At 35.9% G+C, this 19,163-nt stretch overlaps 1 protein-coding gene and 1 pseudogene across 8 annotated transcripts in view; both read left to right on the top strand.

Moving 5' to 3' along the window:
* MARCHF1 (membrane associated ring-CH-type finger 1) overlaps window positions 1–19,163 on the top strand; it is an 816,252-nt gene that overhangs the window by 161,788 nt on the left and 635,301 nt on the right. The window lies entirely within an intron of this gene.
* Window positions 888–17,279, top strand: LOC140712134 (uncharacterized; annotated as a pseudogene).

Raw genomic sequence — 19,163 nt, 5'->3', positions numbered from 1 at the left:
AATGAATCAACTGCCAGCATTTATACTCATGGTGTTTTCTTGGATAAAGGTTAAGGGCAAAGAAATGGCCAAACCATAAAGGGAAGTACATTCATGAGTTCAAATGCTGGTATCATTATTGACAGATTTTGTTTGTTTGTTTGTTTCACAGAGACTTTCAATGCAGTTTAGGTTTGTTCTATTATTGGGAACATTTTCTATGTCTCTGACTCTAAGCAAAATTGAGGGCCAGGTGTCCTCAAGAATTATGTAGGCATTATGTGAGAACCTACTTAAATACAGAAATAATATTTTTCCTACTTTTTTCATTGTATATTCTTTGGTCACTTCTGATTATATTTCAACAATTTTATCTTTTTAAATAAAACAAAAAGATAGGTCCAAATTTTCTCTAGCATGGTTAATGGAAAATTGTTTTTACTGTTGTTAATATAGAAAAGTATATTTCAACCTCACGAATCATCACTGGGAGTGTTATATACTTCTTCAGGACTGTTGTCAACCTGCTTGGCTTTCGTCCTTGTGCTCTGGCTATTCTACCTTGGCCTCATCTCCCCCTCCTAAATCTTACAAATTTCAAATTCTTTCTCAACCTTACTTAATTTTGTTGCTTGAAGTTCTTGAAGCAATGACGTGATTTTGATACGGATGTGCTGGGAAGGGAAGGGCATGGTCCCTTTAAATGATCTGGAAAGGAGAAGGGCATGGTCCCTGGCTAGGGCTCCACCCCGGGGCCTGAGCCCACAGACTAGGTGAACACGAGCTTTTTTGTTTTCCTGCCCAAATGTTGCATTTCCCAAGACCACTCTGGCCTGTCACATCCCTGTGACATCCTGTGCCTATAAAAACCCCAAGACACTAGCAGGCAGATACACAAGCAGTTGGACATGGAGAGGAACCCATCGCTGGAAGAAGACAAGCAGCTGGACGTCAAGGGGAGCACGCCAGCCGAAGAGCACGACAGCCGCCAGAATGCTGGCAGGCTATCCACCTGCGGAAGGAGGCGGGGTTTGGCGAATGCTCCAGGGGAAAACCATCTCCCTTCTGGTCCTCCATCTGCTGAGAGCTACTTCCACACAGTAAAACCTTGCACTCATTCTCCAAGCCCACATGTCATCCAATTCTTCTGGTAAAGTAAGGCAAGAACCCCAGGATACAGAAAGCCCTCTGTGATAAGGAAGGGTCTAATTGAGCTGATGAACACAAGCCGACTATGGAAGGCTAAACTCTATGGACAGGTAAACTAAAAGAGCACCCTGTAACATATGCCGACTGGGGCTTCAGCTGTCAACATTCATCCCTAGCCACTACCATGGGGTCAGAGCCCCACAGCCTGCCCATGTGAGGTTTGAGCAGCCGGGGTACTGAAGAAGCGAACCACAGCCCCATCGCACGCCCTGCAAAGGGGAACAAGGGAACTTTTCCCGTTTCCATTTCAAGTGTCAGATAGTAATGGGGATGTGATGAGAAGTTAAGACAGAAGGGAAATGGTGGGGATTGTGGTAAACCATAAAATGTGTGCCCCACATTATAGACATTAATGAATTATAATTTAAAAGGAATTATAATTTTTTAAATATACAAAAATATTTTGCTTACCAAAGACCCTTGACCACAGTCACCCCAAAATCCACCAATTTGTGAGCTGGCTTCTAAACTGACAAAGATTCTGAAGATCAGAATTTTATGTACCTTGTCCAATGACACATTGCTATAATAAGCTATGACTTGGATCTATGTCTACCATTTACACAACCTTTGATCTTAGCCTGATAATATATTATCATGTCATATTAGACATTTACAAAGTGGAGGCCTTTTTTTTTTTTTTTTTTTAGAATAATGGGGATTCAATGAAGTGAAGTTATACAAACTTTGTTACATAAACAAAGATGTGTTTTAGAACCAACTTATAGTGACAAATGGATTGTAGACTTGCAGGTACAACATGGTTTCATGTTAACCAGAGAGGAAGCAGTTAGGAATTTATATAACATATTATCATAAATGTAGTAACTTAATACTCATTTACTGTCGCACAGTTCTGTAGGTCAGAAATCTGAGTGACCACCACTCAAAAATATATGAAGACAACATAAAATACATAATTCTTTTTTTAATGTAAATTTTTTTACTTTTTCATTAATTATTTACTTAAAATATCATTATATGTATCATGAATACAGAAAAATATATATTTACAAGGACTATTTTTAATTTTTTTTATTTTTATGGGTACATAGTAGGTGTATATATCTACCCATAAACATATCCATGAGTTATTTTTATATAAACATACAATGCATCACAATTACATCAGAGCAAACAGTATAACTATCACCTCAAGCATTTATTTTTTCTTTGTGTTACAATGCAATTATACTCTTTTAGTTGTTTTAAAATGTAGTATAATGTAACTTCTTATTAAGATGAAGATCATTAACATTTTGCCTGAAGTTTCAAACTCCAAAACCCCAAATTAGATTTTAATAAGATTTTTATTGTTCATTTATATATTTAAATTTCTAAATGTGCTTTCATTTATATAATAGACGAATAACATTTGAAGATATTATACTTTATTATATCGTCTAAAGGACATCTCAGGTATAATAGATACATTTTAAATTTTTAAAAATTCATTTTAGTTTTAATTTTTTAAAAATATTGATGACCTAATTCTATTAGCATATACCTATTTTATTAATATTCCTTTTTTGTTGTCTATAGTCGATGTGTTATGTAGAAGTTTTAAAAGTAAAACACCAGGCCGGACGTGGTGGCTCACGCTTGTAATCCCAGCACTTTGGGAGGCCAAGGCGGGCAGATCACGAGGTCAGGAGATCAAGACCATCCTGGCTAACACAGTGAAACCCCGTCTCTACTAAAAAAAAAAATACCAAAAAAAAAAAAAAAAGCCAGCTGTGGTGGCGGGCAACTGTAGTCCCAGCTACTGGGGAGACTGAGGCAGGAGAATGACATGAACCCAGGAGGCAGAGCTTGCAGTGAGCAGAGCTTGCACCACTGCACTCCAGCCTGGACCAAAGAGCGAGACTCCGTCTCAAAAAATAATAATAATAATAATAAAATAAAAATAAAAGCCCAGAGAAAAGTAATTAAAGGCATTATTGAAAATTTAAGAAATGAATTACTTACAATAGGCACTGTTATGTGACATAAAAATACATATATAACATAAGCACGCATCTATATATATATATATGTAATATATATGCTGGTTTATCATTTACCCATTTGCTTTAGTTACATTTTTGCCCTTTGCTGTTATGCCCTTTCTTTCAAAACACTGATATAAAAGTATGTGTATACAGTCAATCTTTATGCCCTGGAGGCCCTGAAGACAGAAACACTGGCACTTTCAAAATCTGACTCACAACTTACCGGTGGCATGATTGCATAAACACAATACCTTGGTGTTTCTCGTTTTTCTGTCTTGTAAAATGGGGAGAATAATGGCACCTCATATGGCTAGCATAATGATTAAATGGGAGAATTCTTAGCATCTTGGATTCAACCAACCTTGGAGGAAATTTCTAGGGATACCGAACCCATGGATACATAGGACTGACTTAAGGGACTTGAGTGTCAGTGGATCTTGCTATCTTATCTTCTAAGGACCTGGAACCAATCTCCCGTGGATATTGAAAGCTGATCATATACATACGTATTTTTTTTTTCTGAGTAAAAAATAATACGTGGAGTATGAAATAAGATGTTGAAACAAACACATGTGTCTTTGTTTTCTCTCCTATTCCCAAACACATGAAAAAACAGAAAATATACTTAAAAAAATTTTAAGTCTGTTAACATCCATGGAAAGATAGCAAAATAGAAAAATGTCTTTAAATAATTCAGAGCCTAAGCTCTGAAGACAGAAACACTGGCACCTTGAAAGTCTGACTCATCGCTTACTGGCTGGATGATTGCATAAACAAGATAACTTGGTGTGCCTCATTTTTCTCTCTTGAAAAGTGGGGAAAATAATGTCATCTCATATGGCTATCATGACGATTAAATGAGAGAAATGTGTGCCAAGAGCTTTGCATAATGCTTAGGACAGAGCAAATGTTTGATGAATGTTGATGGTTGTTGTATTAAATAGTTGTTATTGTTTTTGTTGTTGTTTCTATTCCTTCTCCTCTTTCTCCTCCTCCTCCTCTTCTTTCTTCCTCCTCCTCCTCTTCCACTTTTTATCATTATTATTATCATCATCATCATCATCACTTTGAGAGTAAATTATTAGTTTCTTTCAAAGGAAGTAATATGCTACATGACCCCATAATAGTATTCTTTCTTCTCAGGGACTTTGTTCCATGACTTTTCACAATGTTTTCTTTATCTCTCCCTTTTCAATAATTCTTTCCTATAAGCATTCAAACATGTTGGAGCATCCTCCATATTTTAAAAATATTCATTTAAATTTACTTCTCCCTCTGGCTACTGCTCTATCCCTGTATGTTTCAAAGCAAACTCTCTCAAAATAGTTGTCTAAACATGTCATTTCTGCTTGCTTCTTTCCACTTCAACTCATTCCCAGATGGCATCCATACCTACTACTTTACCCACACTGATTCTTCTAAGGTCTTTAACCATTGTTAGGTTTCTATAAGGCCAATATAAGACCATGAGGGCAAAGAGCTTTTGTTTCCTTCTACAGTTTTAGTACCCAGGATATGCCTTGTGTTGGCAAACACTCTATAAATATTTGTTGAATGAATGGATACAATTTTCTGTCTTTTTCTCATAAGAACTTCTAGCATTATTTCCTATTTTTAAAACAGTCTCTTAACTGGGTCTTTGACTTTTGCCAAATCACATTTGATGTTCTTTTCATGTTATTTTTATTGACAAATAATAATTGCATGCAGTTATGGGTTGCAATGTGGTATACACACACACACACACACACACACACACACAAAGATTAAATCAAGCTTATTAACATATCTACCACCTCAACTACTTATTATTTTAGGGGTAAGAATGTTTAAAATCTAATATTTTAGAAACTTTTGAAATATACAGTGCATTATTACTATGATCATCATTCTCCATGATAAATCACTAAAACTGACCTCTCCTGTCTAAGAGGAACTTTGTACTCTTTGACCAACCTCTCCCCTCTCCCCATACTACCCATGTTCCTAGCCTCTGGTAACTACTGTTCTACTCTCTGTTTTTATGAATTTTACTTTTTTTAGATTCCACGTATAAATGGTATCTTGCAGTGATTGTCTTTCTATATCTGGCTTATTTCACTTAGCATAATGTCCTCCAGATTCATTCATGTTGTTATAAATGATAGTATTTCTTTCCTTATAAAGGCAGACTAGTTTTCCATTGTGTATATATGCCACATTTTCTTTATCCATTGTCCTTTGATAGACGCTTAGATTGCTTTGTCTTGGCTATTGCCAATAATGTAGAAATGAATATGGGAGTCAGATTCCTCCTGCCTTTCTGACTGCATCTCAGTCAACTTTGCTGGCTCCAATTCTTAATATAACTGCTACATATTGAGGTCCTTAACTGAACTTATCCACTCATTTCTTAGCTTTATTCGTATAGTATCATAACATGAAACACTATCTATATGCCAAGGAATGCCAATATTTATACGTCCAGATGACTCAGATCCTCAGAGCTCCGGCCCGTATCTACGACAGTCGTCTTGACTTCCCCAGCTGGGTAACATACAGGTATCTGAAATTCAATATGCCTCGAACTGAACTCCTGACCTTTCTTCCATATCTATTTATCTTCTGATTTTACCTCTCTTGGTTAATTGAATTTTCATTCGAGTTGCTCATGCTAGACACTGAGTAATTATCTTTGATATCTCTTTCTTCTGCATCTTCTCTATATAATCTGCCATGAAACTGTGTCAATTTCACCTCTAAAATGTTCTTCAGCTTTAAGCCATCAGCTTTTTCTCATCTTCACAGATGCTGATAAATGATCCAAAGTCTCTCATACCTAGGAAAATGTCATAGTTTTTTAATCAATCAGTTTATTCACACTCTTGCCTCTTTCCAATTAATATTCCATACTGTAATCAGAGTGATGTTTGTTTGTGTTTAAATGCTTTTTCATTTATAACTGAAAACTAGAATAATATAGCAGAACTTTCTTTTGTACTGTTCAATAAGAATAATTTCATTAAAAAGGTAGAAAACATTTAATTATATGTAACTACCTAACCAAGATGTTTATTCAAATAACTCATTAGCCAATAAGGCCTAATTATTTACCCCTTTTCACTGCATTAAAAATTTTTTTTTCTTCCTTTAATGTTAGGCTTTTTCTCATCATTAATTATAAAGTACACATGATTTCCATGAAATCTAAATTTTCTTCTAGAGGCCACTTAGTAAAATTAATTAAGAGATTTTTATCCTATTAGTAAAATATTCCAATTATACAAATGCATGTTAGATGAAGAGGACTGATTTTATGAGAAAAGCCAGTGGTTCAAGTAAGGGAAAGGCAATTTGTAACACTGTTTTATGCAATGAGGACAACATTATTTAATGTATAAAAGCATAATATTAAATATTTCCTGTTTTGTTTTGCTTTCTGGCCATTCCTTTTTCTCCATAAATCTGGATCTCTCTACTATCATGTTATTTGCTTTGCACTGCAGGATTTTTGTACACATATGTCATATGGCACCCTATAGTTTCAGAGACTATCTAGCTTCTAATCAATCCATCTCCTCCTCTTGTTGGGTGCTCCAGCTTGACTTATAGTTAAGTATGACTAAGTTCTGGCCAGTGCACTATGAGAAGATTGCAGCCCTGGGCCATAAGAACCTCCCTGGCATGAAACTCATGCTCCTCCCAAAGTTGAAAACAGTATAGATGAGGACGGAGATCTTGGAAGATACATTGTCCAAGCGGTAGACCTATAAATTGGAAGAAAATCATTCCTGAATTACTATTTGGAGGAGAGTCTTCTGATCAGGCATCACATTTTGTTCTTGATTGAGCAGAGAAACTAATATGTTAAGCCACTGAGATTTTTCCTCTTTGTCAAGAGCATTGTTTTAACTAATGTTAATGCAAAACAATTACAACTAGTTTCACTGGCTTTTTCAATTAATGTTTAGCATACAAGGCAACTTTTATTTTATACACACAAACATTTTACATATGTAAAAATATATATGTGTATATATATATTATATATATATAGAGAGAGAGAGAGAAAGTGAGAGAAAGAGAGAGAGACACACAGAGACAGAGAAACAGTGTATCACTCTGTTGCCTCCGCTAGAGTAGTATAACCTCAGCTCACTGCCACCTGAACCTCCTGGGGTGAAGTGATTCTTCACCTCAGCCTCCCAGCAAGCTGGGACTTACAGGCTCACACCACCACACACACCTAATTTTTTTTTTTTTTTTTTTTTTTTAGAGATGGGATTTCAGCATGTTGCCCAGGCTGTTCTTGAACCCCAGAGCTTAACCAGTTTCCCACAAGGCAGCTTTTAAATGCCCATTTCAATATCCAGAGCTCTCACTCATTTTCTTCTCTTGAAATAGCCCTGTCCTTGTCTGACACTACTTGTAAAGAATCTTCTTTTCTCTCTTGCTTGATCATTTATCCATGTTGAGAGGAATGACACTTATTCCTTCTATAGACAAATCCAAGTAAGGAGGCAAAGATTACTACTTCTTTTTGGGAAATAACTTTAGATAGCATCAGGGAAGACTCAGGAAAATGTCAAACTTTTGCAGTTTGTCTACAAATACTCAGCTTTGGGTTAAACTCACTTTAGATGCTTAGGGCTGTGCATTACATAAAGTTCATCCTTCTCAGTTTACAAGGGAGGTAGGGGAGGCAGGAAGAAAGAATTCAGCCCAGAGTGTCAGCAGAGAGGATCTTTTCTAGATGCAATTTAAATTCTGTCACTCTCTTCCATCAAACCCTTAAATACCTTTCCATTGTACCTGAGTTGCTTTTGACAGTCTTGATATGACCTAGCAGGCCTGGGCCCTTTCCTGCCTCTCCAGTCCCTTCTCAAGCTTCCTTTATTTTGTTCCAGCAACATTAATGAGTTAGTCCCTTGAAGACACAGAGCTCTTTGACATCAGGGATTCATACACAATCCCCCTTGCCTAGAAAACTTCTCCCTGAACCTTTGCCTGGCAGTTCCTATCCTCAAAGCTCTGCTTAAATATCCCTCATTCAGTGAGGTTTTTTGTTTTGTTTTGTTTTTTCAACTTTTATTTTAGGTTCAGGGGTACATGTGCAGGTTTGTTACATAGGTAAACTTGTGCCATGGGGGTCTGTTGTACAGATTATTTCATCACAAGGTTATTAAGCCTAGTATCCATTCGTTATTTTTCCTGATCCTCTCCCTCCTCCCACTCTCCACTCTCCGAAAGGCCTCCGTGTGTGTTGTTCTTCTCTCTGTGACCATGTGTTCTCATCATTTAGCTTCCATACCTGGCCCCAAACCAACTCCAGTGCAACAGTGCACACAGTCTTCAGCAGGGGACCCCCGTTCCCCCTACAGGTGCCTTCACTGCGCTGCTGTGGTGAACACCAGCAGGGAGGCAGGCACCCCTTCATCTGCTAGCTCTAGGCTGCGGCTGCCTCACCTCAGTCCCCCCAGCACAGTGGACTCCAAACCTTCCGTGAGGTTTTATCTATTTCTGACTCAGTCAAAACTGGTTTCTCTTTAATATTTTCTTAATAAACTATGCTTTACCTTTATTGAAACTATCACAATTTGTATTTATAAATGTATTGCTGTGGTAACTGGTTTAATACTGCCTGTTTTCTTCCCATCTGGATTCATTGCCAGTGCCTGTAACACAGTAGGCCTCCAAGAAATACTTGTCAAATGAATAAATAAAGAAACTTAAAATAAAAATTGAAAACCCTATTGAATTTATTGGTCCACAATGGATTAAACATTTCCAAATTGGCAGGGCTGTAACCAGGAGATCATGTTATACAGACATATCAGGAAATAATGTTTTTATGCATTGTAAAACACAAAATAATGAACACTTACCTTTGTATATATGACTACTTTTCATTTCTTAATAACGGCTTCTATTACCCCTTCCTCACTTGTAAAAAAATCAATGAGGAAAAGAACTTTCTATTGTTAAACGAGTTTATACAATAAATGCTTAGAACAGGACCTACAGCCTAGTAAATTCTCAGTCAATATCCCCTGTTACTATTATATCATCATTTTTATTTAGTGTTCCTGGTAAATTTTATGATCAAATTAATACAATTTTTATTTGGTATTATCATACTTGTTAATGATAATTCAAAACTTGATTTTTCTCTACTGTTTACAGCGTTTTTTCCTTTGTTATTGATTTATATTTAGCTTGAACAATTATTAAATAAAAGTATACAGTGACTAATTCCCAATATATATTTGAATATCTTAGAGTTACTTGTATACAAAAGTTTAGCCTAATCATTAGTAATAAGGAATTGTCAAAGGAATGAGGCCCCAATTCAAATCATCACTGGCCATCAGAGAAATGCAAATCAAAACCACAATGAGATACCATCTCACACCAGTTAGAATGGCGATCATTAAAAAGTCAGGAAACAACAGGTGCTGGAGAGGATGTGGAGAAATAGGAACACTTTTACACTGTTGGTGGGATTGTAAACTAGTTCAACCATTATGGAAAACAGTATGGCGATTCCTAAAGGATCTACAACTAGATGTACCATATGACCCAGCCATCCCATTACTGGGTATATACCCAAAGGATTATAAATTATGCTGCTATAAGGACACATGCACACGTATGTTTATTGCAGCACTATTCACAATAGCAAAGACTTGGAATCAACCCAAATGTCCATCAGTGACAGATTGGATTAAGAAAATGTGGCACATATACACCATGGAATACTATGCAGCCATAAAAAAGGATGAGTTTGTGTCCTTTGTAGGGACATGGATGCGGCTGGAAACCATCATTCTTAGCAAACTATCACAGGAACAGAAAACCAAACACCGCATGTTCTCACTCGTAGGTGGGAACTGAACAATGAGATCACTTGGACTCGGGAAGGGGAACATCACACACCGGGGCCTATCATGGGGAGGGGGGAGGGGGGAGGGATTGCATTGGGAGTTATACCTGATGTAAATGACGAGTTGATGGGTGCAGCACACCAACATGGCACAAGTATACATATGTAGCAAACCTGCACGTTGTGCACATGTACCCTACAACTTGAAGTTTAATAATAATAAATAAATTAAAAAAAAAAAAAAAAAAGAAAATGAAATATTCTTCCTTTTTTACTTGAAACAAAGATGAATGTAGAGACTGTATTACAGTAAGTCAATGGATAGAATTTTTTTCCTCTTTGACATTACTAATGCTTAGTTTGATGTCTGATGTAACAAAGCACTTTCAAATTTTAGAAACTGAAGCTTCTTTTAATTTGTATTTTAATGAACAAGTTTTCTGGAACTTGTTCTGGCCCATTCAATAAAAAAAATAGTAAAAAGCTTTAGTTCGGTTTGTGTATTATGAAATAAAATTTATATATTTATTTATTTATTTATTTGTTTGTGACTGAGTTTCACTGTTGTTGCCCAGGCTGGAGTACAATGATGATCTTGGCTCACTGCAACCTCCGCCTCCTGGGTTCAAGTGATTCTCCTGCCTCAGCCTCCTGAGTAGCTGGGATTACAGGCAACCGCTGTCGTGCCTGGCTAATTTTTGTATTTTTAGTGGAGACCAGGTTTTGCCATGTTGGCCAGGCTGGTCTCGAACTCCAGACCTCAAGTGATCTGCCTGCCTCAGCCTCCCAAAGTGCTGGGATTGCAAATGTGAGCCACCACACCTGGTCAAAATAAGATTTATTATTTTTCATTTTCACTATTTAACAAAGATAAGTGGGGGATGGGATGTCATGTTACTTTTAGTCTTCAGAAGCAGAAATCTAAGAATACCAAATAGAATAGAATAGATTAATAGAGTGGGTCATTTACACAGTTTCAAGTATTTTTTGAATGTAGTTTTTGTTTCATATTATTAAAGCTGAGCCTATTATTAATAGTCATTGTCAATGAGGTTTGAGTTTAATTGTATACTGATCAGAAGATATTACTGTGAAGTATTTCATTCTGAAAAACTTTATCAAATTGTGTAGTTCAGTTAGATTTTCCTTTCTTTGGCTACCTTACGGATTATTTTTCACTATTTTTTTATGGTTGTAGAGATACGGTAATCTAGGTTAAATTAAATTCCAGAATAGTTAGAGAGATTTTTTTTTTTTTTAAGTAGAGAACTGTGGCTCAACGTTGGGTAGCAAGAGCAAAGAAATAACAAAAATGTTTCAAATTTCTAGCAAGTATTTCAAAGAAAACAAACAAAAATTGTATCTTCATACTATCACTAAATTGATAATCGGCAGATAGGATAGAACCTATGTTGATTACTCATTTAGAACAATTTTGATTATTTTAAATTAAATAGCAAACTTTAAAATCTTTCTTTTTCTTATGCAATCAGTTGAAGACGATGGACATGCCTGTTTCCTGTCAGTTTATTCCCCAGCAAAACTGTTTATAGTAGCGAGTTTGCACTGGAGTTTCCAGAGTTCAAACCCAGGTTCCACAATATGACCCTGGGCAACTTATCCTACATAAGCCTTATTTTAGCTTTTCAAATACAAGTGTCAATAGTGCCTATACTTTTGTGTTTTATAAACAGTAAATAATCAAGTAAAGTCCTTTGCACAGTTTGAGGACATATTGACTGCTCAGTAAACATAAGCAAACTCTCATCATTACTTAGCGGCAGAATGTAATCATTATACGTAGATGGTTTTCTTTTCTGTCAATTACTAACAATGAAATTAATTCTTAGGTATCAATATTTTATATAGGATTAAGAATAAAGTGTTTATATAGAATTAAAATAAGAATAGTAGATTTAAAGTCAGTAAATCAAAGGAATGGATACAGTAAAACACTACATAAAAATTAAGACATTTTCTCAAAGAAAATGTTCACTGCATTTGGATCATTTTAGTTTAAAAATAATTGAATACTATTTTATTTAACTGTTTATACTAAAAGAAATTAGGTTTCTTGATTGTACAGAGACATGAAAATGCTGAAATGGCGAGAGAATTTCATGTTGTAATTGTAAAATTAAATATTTAATGCTCCCATTTACGTTTACAAGGCCTTGAAGAAATTACCTTCTGATGAAACTGAATAAGGCTGGAAGTGTCACTGCAGAGAAAATTCTCAGTACTTGGCTCTGAATTGCCTTTTGACACCTTCAGCATTACCTTTGACATTCTTTTCACAGCCTCAACCATTACCAGCTTCCTGATGCCTGTCATAGTATGCATTTTCAGGATTCCAGGGTTTCCGAATCAGACAAGCTTCCTGCATATTTCATTAGGCACAAAGTTTTTAACACAAAATGGTTAGCTGTAACTGGGTCATTGCTACTGAGCAAGGAATGACACATTTAATGTCATTTTTCACTGGCAAAATATGTTCTGTACTTACAGTAAAATGTGACTTACACAATGTAAAAAGCTCATATTATTTTCCCTTTGCCTAGCTGTCTCAAAGAGCAAAAGCTTAAGTCGTGATTTTTTTAAAAAATGGATTCTTTAGTGGAGGCACATGTCTAAAATTTGAAGGAAAACATTACTTATCCAAAACAATTTTTGTAAGTGAAAAACAGTTTTTTTGATTTGACTGCTCTTATATGTCAATTTCTAATATTTGTTCTACTTTTAACCATGTTCAAAATGGTGAACTATCAGTTTGCTGTTTTTTAGTTTGATGAGATGATATTAAATCTGAGAATTTTTGACGTTTGATGAGACTTCATGCCACATACTTCAATTTAGCATCTATCAACCAACCATGCTTAGACACATAAACATAATCAGGCCTGTTTCTCATATATAGTAGGGAAAAAAGAAATCACATCCAAACAATTCTAATAGAGGGACTGGATACTAGTAGAGTGATGCCCAGAACACTACAATGAAGTCACAATTTTAGAATTACAAATGTAAATCAGATGTATAAATACATATTTTTATTCCTTATCATTGAAGTTAACTTTTCTGTAGATCTGTACTTAAACATGATAGTAGAACAAAACACACTTTACAATTGTAACCCAGTTACTTCCCATTTTTAGTTCAGTCTCAGCTTTTTTGTTTCTTTTATTTTCTTCTTGAGGTTACTTCACAATGATGCCTACTCTCAAGTGAGGGTGTTTTCCCTACACTCCAGTTTGAAAGTCAGGCAAATCTCTACTATTTTCAAAGTCCTTCAGTGACGGATATATTATGTGTCAACTTGGCTGGGTCATGGTACCCATATTTGGTCAAACATTATTCTGGATGTTTCTATGAAGTTGTATTTGTTTTGTTTTTTGGCCCAGGGCAGGATGGTAAAATTAACATTGAATCAGCTAGACTTTGAATAAAGCAGATTAACCTCGTTAATGTAGGTGAGCTTCATTCAGTCAGCTCAAGACTGCAATCGAACAAAAGACTGTCTTCCATGGAATCGAACAAAAGACTGTCTTCCATGGAGTAAGAACGAACAAGACCAAGAGACAGCCTTTAGACTTGCTCTGCAACTCTTTGCTGAGTCTCCAGGCTGCCAGGCAACCCCATTATATTTTGATTTACCAATCCTCCACACTAGAATGAGCCAAATTAGCAAAATAAGTTTCTCCCTCTCTCTGTCTCTCTCTCTTTCTCTCTCTCACACACAGCCACACACCGCCCCCCATCCCTCTCTCCCCTTCTTTCTCTTTCCTAAATGTCCAATAAAACTGCTTCATTATTATACATCCTTCCTTCCCTGTGGTTAATATAAGCTGTTTGTTTGAGTCTGCCAATGTTTAAAATGCGATTTTTACAATAAAGCTCTAAAAATCCCATAAAACCCCAATGGGTGTCTGATTCTAGGCTGAATCCAGGGCTTTCATTACTATTGTCTGTATCAAGGAGAGAGAGGGGGCGAACAACTCCAAAATCAGAAACTCAATTTACTCTCTTATTCTCTCTCTCCCCCTCTCTCTCTATCTGTGTGTGTGTGTGTGTGTGTGTGTGTGTGTACATTTGTATGTGTTTCATTTTGGTTTAATGGTGGATGGATATAGGTCAAAAGGAACTAAGAGAATAAACATTACATTGACTACCTCAAAATATTGTTCCACTACAGTTACTGTAATTTGGTAAGTAAATTCATGTTTCCAGTATCTTGAAGGATGCTTTTATGTTTTATGAAATCGCATAAGCAAATAGTAGGAAATAATCTAGAACTATGACTACCATTGTGTAGATACATCAGAAAGAGCTAACAAATTATAAAGCAGTGAGGTGTAGTGGAAAAGCATGGACTTTAATCGAGTCAAATTTGACTTAAATCCTGGTTTGAATACTAGGTATGCCTTGAACAGGTTTCTGAAACAGCTTAAGCTTTGATTTTCTAACATATATACTGGGGATAATAACAAAATCTGCCTGATGAGGGTTTTTTTGAAAATTAACATTTTACACATTCTAGTCTTTTAAAAATACAAATTATTTTATACCACTCTTCTGCTTTAAGTGTTTTATTTCCTTACCAATATACTCCATAACTTCTTCCTGCCTCTGCAACCATATTTCATACCACTTTTGCCCCTTACACTCTAAGATACAGTCATATGGAACATTTTATAGTTCATAATATCTACTGCATTCTCTTGTAGGAACCCAGTTTTCAGATTCCTTCCTGGGCTGGGGTCGCCGCGAGAGACCACTCGACACGGAAGTCACAGCGGAGAGATTTATTGCTAGCGCGCTAGGGTCCTATGTCCAAAGTTGGCCACAGGACCCCGAATGCTTGTTACAGACAGTTTATAAAGGAAAAAACCACAAAATTTTACAAAGCTTGAGGCGCAAGATGATTGGAGCAGGTTATGGCCTGAGCGAGATGTCTTACTTTAATTGGTTGGTTTGAACCTGGTTTGAACCCGCGCGGGGTATTTCCCGGACTTGTTCTTCTGTTTGAGTTCCAGGAATATGGGTGGGTGTTTTAGATAGCCACACGGACATCAGGCGGGTGCTTTAGATGGCCACCTGGTCGTTGGGTGGGTGCTTTTAGATAACCACCTGGTGTGGCTTTTCTAAGCTTCTAAGTTTCTAAGTCTCTAAGTTTCTAAGCTTCTAAGTCTATAAATTTCTAAGTCTCTAAGTTTCTAAGCTTCTAAGTTTAAAGGTTTTTAAGTTTCTAAATCTATTTTCACTCTCACTTTTGGGTTTTGGTGTAGATTATGTCCTCTGACTGGAACTCTCCCTCCACCATCTCCTTAGCTTAGACAATGCCTGTTCATCTTTCAAATTATCCAAATGTAACGACGTTTTCTTGGGCAGGCTTTCCTGATCTCCAAATCAAGGTCAACTCCCTAAGCTCCTTGGCTCCCATACTGAAACTTCTTCTTATGTAATTCTCATAAACAATAGCATAGTTTTTTGCATGTTTTTCTTCCCTATAAATTGCAAATTCCAGCAGAGCTGCTATATTTTCATTTCTTCCTGAGTGTTTTCCCACAAATTCTATAGCCTGTGAAAAGATTGTTTTAGGGAAATATTATTTTTTAATATACCATATTTAGTCAATGTAGGATATATGACTAGTACCCACTGAAAACCATCTCGTGATCCTTGTGTAAGAACTAATTAACACTAGACATATTATTTTCCTTGCTCACTAAAAATATAAATGTCTCAGAAAGTAGAAAATTATTCCTCTCTAAATAAACATACATGCCATTCAAATTTTATTCCTCTACTATTTGCCATATCTAAACCTAGTTAGATACTTTGGTTTTAGTTATAATCTGATAGAACAGATACAACCAAGATCACATTGTGAATCAGAAGTGGAAAATTCATAATTCATTATGATACCAATAAAAGATAGATTTAGCTTTTTACAGGATTTTTTTTTTTTTTTTTTGGCATTTTATTCTTTCATTTGAGGGGAACTCTCACCAAATATGTCTTTCATGGTTCACTGTGTTATTTACTATCTGTGATGCATATTCTTAGGTTGCTTTACACCTAATCTATAGATTCAAAGATATCCTGTGTCAGGTCTCTAAAAGTAAAAAGAAAATGGGTACTTGTGAAGGCTGATTCACAGTTAGTAGTGTAGAGGGGAGTGCCTTGTGTATTCACAAATTATCAACCAGAGAATCAGATAAGATTTCCTTTAGTCACACACACCTACCTTCTTAGTAGGAAGATCTACATACTTGAAAAATTGTTCTGCTTGACCCAAGTTACTTATCAATCCCTTTATTATAATATTTGTAAGTATTGGGGCTCGAGAACCTAGCGGAGCTGGTTGAGCCTTCAAAGCCCTAAAACGTGTGACCATGGGTTCGGGGTTTATGGATTGAATTCCGCCGGCGCAGGAGCCTCTGCAGAGAGCGAGCGCGAGACATTGCAGATGGGCAGAAGGATTCATCAGGGCGCCCTCTGATGTGAAATAGCTTGTCCTGGACAGCAGTCGGTCGAATGAAGGCAAACTCGAAGGCCTCACAGATGACTCTGAAGAACTGGAATTCTTAAGTACAATCAACGTAGGCCTCGCCTCAATCTCAAACTTACCAAAGTTAAACTAACTTAAGAAGCTTGAACTAAGAGCCTCGGGGGGCCTGGAAGTATTGGCAGAAAAGTGTCCAAACCTCACGTATCTAAATTTAAGTGGCAACAAAATTAAAGACCTCAGCACAATAGAGCCACTGAAAAAGTTAGAAAACCTCAAGAGCTTAGACCTTTTCAATTGCGAGGTAACCAACCTGAACGATTACCGAGAAAACGTGTTCAAGCTCCTCCCACAACTCACATATCTCGTCGGCTATGACCGGGACGACAAGGAGGCCCCTGACTCGGATGCTGAGGGCTACGTGGAAGGCCTGGATGTGAGGAGGAGGAGGAGGAGGAGGAGGAGGATGAGGAGGAGTATGATGAAGATGCTCAGGTAGTGGAAGATGAGGAAGACAAGGATGAAGAGGAGGAAGGTGAAGAGGAGGACGTGACTGGAGAGGAGGAGGAGGATGAAGAAGGTTATAACCATGGAGAGAGAGATGACGAGGAAGATGAAGAAGAGTTTGGTGAAGAAGAAAAGGGTCAGAAGCGAAAACGAGAACCTGAAGATGAGGGAGAAGATGATGACTAAGTAGAATAACCTATTCTGAAAAATTCCTATTGTGATTTGCCTACCCATATCCCCTCCCCCCATCCGATCCTGCGCCCTGAAACTTATTTTTTTCTGATTGTAACGTTGCTGTGGGAACAAGAGGGGAAAAGTGTACTGGGGGTTGTGAGGGGAGGGAGGGCAGAAGGGGGTGGACTAAAATACTATTTTTACTGCCAAAAAAATAACAATATCTGTAAATATTAACTGGGATACTAGCTTTGTAGAATGATTTCTATTAATTATTCTCTTTTTTTTTTTTTTTAAACACATTCTCTTAAGTATAGTCCTTTCAGTCCAAGGAAAAGACACTACAATCCACTTATTAATGCTTGCTACTATGTTCAAGTAAAATAAGCTCCATGATTAAAAGAAAGAGGGGAAAGAAAACATTTGCAACGAAAATGTTGCTAAAAATTTAAAACAGATTACAGTAAATGTATTGTTAAAGCAAATTCTATTTTTAAAATTTATTACTAAGAAAATAATTTGTTGCTAAAGCAAATTTTTGGAAAAATAATAATGCACTTTATATATTAAACAATGATGTATAAGCTTCAAATATCTCAGAACTTTATTTTAATAGCATGTTGCAAATTATTTAAATCATGCAAAATCATTGCAAATAAATAATAAAGCATACCTCGGGACATTATGAATATAGTTACTTTGGTAAAACAGTTTGAAAAATATATATTGTACCTTAGAGACTGTGAATCTATAAATTTTTTATTTAAAAGCTGAGTAAAAATGCATTGAGACAAATAACTATCATTGTACATTGAAAGATACAACCAGCAATAATTCAAATAACCGGAATGAAACTAATAGTAACATAATTAAAAACTAATAAAGAGCAGTGATTAAATGCTATCATCAATAATACCTTTATGAGTCAAGGCATTCATGAATATAATGATTGCTAGAAAACTGCAGCATTTCAAGTATATTTATGTTGAATTTTTAGCATTAATTGTGGTCTTTGTTTTTAGCATAGATTTGGAGACCTCAATACATTATAGTAATAAAGTAGCTATTAGTATCACTTTTTTAGTTCTAATAACTCTCTTAACTAATACCATGTATAAAAATAAAAGCATAGAATTTCAGTAAAGACAAAAAATGATTTATAATTTTAGATTAATTCAAAACCCAGTAAGAGTAAACTCTAAGGTGTCCAACAAGTTAGGGACCATATATGAAGTGTCAATGGCTTACCTTTGTAGAACTTTATTGCTGGTCTGTATGATCTTCCTGGTCTGTTTTAGTTAGAAATTCCCTTATTTTATAGATCATGAAAGTGAGACTATCAGGGTTTCAATTCTAGGTCCCAAGCACAATCCAGGGAGTCATAGAGCTAGAATGAGGGCACAGACAGTAATCCAGGGTGCCTTCTTTTATTTATTTATTTATTTTATTTTATTATTATTATTTTTTATTATTATACTTTATGTTCTAGGGTACATGTGCACAACGTGCAGGTCCCTTCTAATGCACAACGTGAGAATAACTTTCTATTTTCATTTGTCTGAGAAATTGTTGGTATAAAAAGATTCTAGAGAATTTGAGGTATATATCTTACTTAGTTTGATTATATTTTACCCAATAGCTTTGTTTAAAATATTTGTAATATCCTAATATCACACTTCCCATTAACGTAAAAAATAAATTTTCTCTTTTTAATCCTTTTTTATAGTACCATAGAATTCTGAGATCTTACATGTAAAATTGCATTTGGAAAAATATTCTCCTTTTGTTTATTTGGTAAACATATGAATGCTGGTTACAAGAAAAAAAATTTCTAGGTCTTTTAGAGGGAATACAAAGATTTGGTAAAGAATAAATCATGTCCTCAAAGAACTTAGAGCTAATGAGTGACTATAATATAAAAATAAAAGACATG

Source organism: Chlorocebus sabaeus, chromosome 7 (assembly GCF_047675955.1).
Source record: "Chlorocebus sabaeus isolate Y175 chromosome 7, mChlSab1.0.hap1, whole genome shotgun sequence".
Classification (NCBI taxonomy): domain Eukaryota; kingdom Metazoa; phylum Chordata; class Mammalia; order Primates; family Cercopithecidae; genus Chlorocebus; species Chlorocebus sabaeus.
This window is presented reverse-complemented; position numbering and strand designations above follow the sequence as displayed.